Source organism: Zingiber officinale, chromosome 2A (genome assembly GCF_018446385.1).
Source record: "Zingiber officinale cultivar Zhangliang chromosome 2A, Zo_v1.1, whole genome shotgun sequence".
NCBI lineage: Eukaryota > Viridiplantae > Streptophyta > Magnoliopsida > Zingiberales > Zingiberaceae > Zingiber > Zingiber officinale.
Genome location: NC_055988.1, coordinates 165188920 through 165193496, shown reverse-complemented (window position 1 = coordinate 165193496; position 4577 = coordinate 165188920).

The window sequence follows — 4577 nt, the reverse complement described above, 5'->3', positions numbered from 1 at the left end:
CTCAATTAAATCGTTCCTAGTTTATTTATTTTTTAAAAATAAACTATTAAAGAGATTTTAAAAATCTAAAAAATAAAGAAAAATAAAAAAAATAGAAATATTTTTTTTAATAATAAAATTTTTAGACATTTTTTTTAAATAGCTTGCCTACCTTTATGGGGTAAAACTTCTCATTGTTGTTCTTTTCAGCTTCTCATTGGTGTTCTTTTTAGTTTTACGCTACAGGACTAAACCTAAGTTACTTGATGGTGTATTTGGAGCGGAATAATAAAATATTGAGAGAACAAGTGGAGGAGTTAGAAGTTTACATGTCCATTCCGAATACCGAGATGTCTAAGGCCTAACTTCTCTTAAATATGAAGAAGACCTTGAAGGAATATCAACTGGTGGATTCTCATTTGGCGGACAGGAAAAACTTAGAAATCTTATTGCAGACTAGTGAAACGAAACTCCGAGCAGAAAGCACTATGAGGGCTAGGGTCGTTTCCGACCTGGCTCAAAAAAATGCTCTACTGGATAAGCTGAGACTTGCTCATGGTTTTAGGTCTTCTAAACGAGTCAAGGAGTTATCATCCAAGGACTTATTGATATTAAAACAACAGAGGGAATTGGACACACAAGAAGTGCAGCTGGAATCGATGCAGGCTGAGTTAGATTCTGCAAAATCTGAGTTGGCAACATACAAAGCTAGGGAGGACGCACATTTTGAGGTTAAACAGAGGGCTTATCTTGACTCCTGCAAATTTGGTCAATAATTTGCTAAGCTTATTTCAAGAACGCTCACCCTAGCGACCGAAGGAGCAACCCAACAACTATGGGAGAGCGGCTATCTGTCGACAGAACTTCCTCCACGATTCATAGATTGTCAACGACTTCTTAGATAGCTCCCGAAGAACCTCTTAAGCAAATTTGACTAAGTGTATGATCATATTTTTCATGTTGTGTAATTGTTGAAGGGAATAGAATTCAAATGTTAAGCTACGTGTGAAACATTAGTAAATCACACATGTTCTCTTGCATATCTTCGAAATCACCATTAGTTCTTGTGAACTAGATTCTATGTGCATTCTTATGAAATATTTATTAGTCCGAATAATAAACTGGGCGAGATAATAATGCCAAGCACAATACTTAGGCCGAGCGAATGAATTGCCATAAGGGATCTCCGGGTTGAATAATATGCTGGACGAGATATTGACGCCTAGAAGAATAGTCAAGCTGGATGACTATAACATTTATAAGATGACCTCCGAATGAATTCTTTAGAATAGATTTCCAAGCTGAATAATAAGCTAGACGAGATAATAATACCTAGCATAATAACCAAACCAGATAAATGAATTCTGTTTTATAAGAGATTCCTGAACTGAATAATAGGATGAGTGAGATAATATTGTCGAGCGAAATAATCAGGCCCGACAATATAATGAGACCCTTACAATTAGGACCCATCTGGAGGCTTAGAAGAGTAGATTTTGAAGGCCTGAGAGTATGCTCGCTTATAACCCGATTGGTGGCTCGGGAGTCTGGAATATAAAGGCACAAGAGTATGCTATTTTATAACCTGATCGGTGACTCGGGAGTCTAGAACTTAAAGCGCAAGAGCATGCTCGCTTATAACCTGGCCGAAAGCACGAGAGTCTAGAATTTGGTGGACCCACCTGAAGGCATTATGCCTATAGGGTGCAAGTGGATTTTCAAGAAGAAAACTGACATGGATGGTAATGTAATTACTTACAAGGCAAGGTTGGTGGTGAAAGACTATCGTCAAAGGCAAGGTATTGACTATGACGAAACCTTCTCACCTGTGGCCATGCTTAAATCTATTTGGATACTCCTAGCTATATCAGCTCATCATGATTATGAAATATAATAAATGAATGTGAAAATAACTTTCCTTAATAGAAACCTGCTTGAGGACGTGTATATAATACAGTTCAAAGGTTTCACATATTTTAACAAGAATAAAGTATACAAGCTTTAACGAGCCATTATGGACTAAAGCAAATATCCATGAGCTGAAATATCTGTTTTGATGAGGTGATCAAAGAGTTTGATTTCTCACAAAATCTAGACAAACCTTGTGTGTATCAAAAGGTTAGTGGGAGTGTAGTCTTCCTAATATTATATGTTGATAACATATTACTTATAGGAAATAATGTGCTAGTTCTATAGTAAGTGAAAGTTTGGTTGTCCATGACATTCTCCATAAAAGACATGGGAGAAGCAACTTACATCCTAGGGATGAAGATATATAGAGATAGATCGAAAATGTTACTTAATCTTTCATAGTCAACATATATATACAGAGTGCTAAAACAATTTAGCATGTCTGAATCTAAGAAAGGTTGCATATCTATGAGGCATGGAATTCACCTTTCAAAGTCTATATGTCTACACACAGAGGATGAGAGGATTTGTATGGATAAGATATCTTATGCGTCTGCAATAGGATCTATCATATATGTTATGTTATGTACAAGGCTCGATGTATCGTATGCTCTGAGTATTATGAGTAGATACCAGTCAAATCCAAGAATGAATCATTGGGCGACTGTCAATACAATCCTTAAATACTTAAGAAGAGCTAAGGATATGCTTTTGGTATATGGAGATGGTGATATGATCATATGTGGATACAGATGTCAATTTTCGGACAGACAATGATAACTCCAAGTCACAGTATGGATTTATATTCATATTAAATGGAGGCACAGTTAGTTAGAAGAGTTCCAAGCAAGACACTGTTGTAGATTCTACTTGTGAAGCGAAATACATTACAATTTCAGAAGCAACAAAGAAAAGAGTTTGGATCAAGAGGTTCGTTACCGAACTTGGTGTGGTTCCATCCATTGTTGAAGTATTATCTATTTACTGTGACAACACTAGAGCTATTGCGCAAACAAAAGAACCTAGGTCTCATTAGCGATCCAAACACGTGCTTCGCCTCTATCATCTGATCAGGGAAATCATTAGTAGGAAAGAAATACAGCTCAAGAAAATTTCCATTGAAAGGAACCTAGCGGATCCTTTAACAAAGGCTCTACCATAAATCAAGTTTGAGAGTCACGTCCAGGCTTACGATTTAGGACATTGTGCCGATTGACATTAGGCCAAGTGAGAGTATTAGATTTTGAGGGATGTTAAAAGACAATCACCTTATGGTTTTACTATTTATTTGATAAATATAAATTCACTATTTGGGTGCATATTATATATTTGAATAGTCTTAAACTCATTTACTGAATGTCCGTAATACAATTCAAGCATGAGAGAATTTGTGATTGGATAATAACTTATGATTATCTCTACATGTGCAATTATGAACGTATTAGAATTTCCCTAATCGTTGAATTGATGCATTCGGACATCATCAATTTTGTAAGACTAGCGTGGGTTACACTCCTTGGTCCAGCCAAGCAGCTGTTTCTTACTAGATGGAGACATTGGGATGTCAAGAGTTAAACGTGGATGCTAGTTATGGTAACTAGTTCATTGGAGTGACCTGTTATAAGACTTCATATGTTTCTCTACATATATGGATATGGCTGTAAAGTTCTTGCTGCAGCTCGAGTGCAAGTTTCCTTAAAATTGAGGTATACAAGTCACCTTGGTCATGGAGGCTTATACTTTGATATCTTAAGCAAGCATCTCCTTAGAGGTGTAGACCCGAGATGATTGAATATAAGTTGAAGTGTCTGAAGGTGTTTGGATAGCCCACAGAGGATTCGCCGCTCCTTGTGAGGAGATGTATACCCTATAACCACTTGTTAGGATTATTACTCAAAGTCTTTGGTCAAAGCATCACATGTTAAGAGTATGAGACTTTTGTAAACAGTACAAGTAATTTGAATCCACAAAATGAGGAAGTATTAGTTGGGCTAGGTGTGGCGTAATCAGCCTGGTAGGGGCAGACATAGACCATGCCCTGAACCAAGTGGGTATAAGAGGAGTGAAAGGAACGATGCACGACTCACTGTAGCTACTGAAGGGTTCAGAATTAGTTTTGAGATCAATTGTGATTTTCTAGTTAATTGGAAATTATGATGTACTAGTAGGTGCCCCTCATGATCGCTCCATAATTATGTAGTTAATTATGGATGACTAAGATAAACTGGGAACCTATTGGGTCACACATACTACAAGTCTCTAAAAGACGTAAAACAAGTTAGAGGATACGATTCTCAGATCAAGAGATAAATGCTTAGTTGGACCATACATAAGACAACTATGAAAATATTTGTCGGAATGGAAGTGCGGATGAGTCACATCTCTTATAAAAGAGTTGGACCCTATTTGGTTTAGTCATAAACCAATTTGGTTTAGCCATGAATCAACTTAATTTAGTTGTGAACCAGACCAAGAGGTTAATGAGCTAATTTTTGGTTAAGATGTAATGAGTTGGATTTGAGCTTTCTAATCCAACTCATTGAAGAGGACTATATATTAATATGGTTAAGAGAGAATTAATAGACAATTCATAATTGGCTTGATTAGGTTTTGGAAACCTAAACCCAATACCTCTCTCTCCCTCTTCCTCTCTCTTGCGTCGGCCACAATAAGAGTTTCTCCTCTTG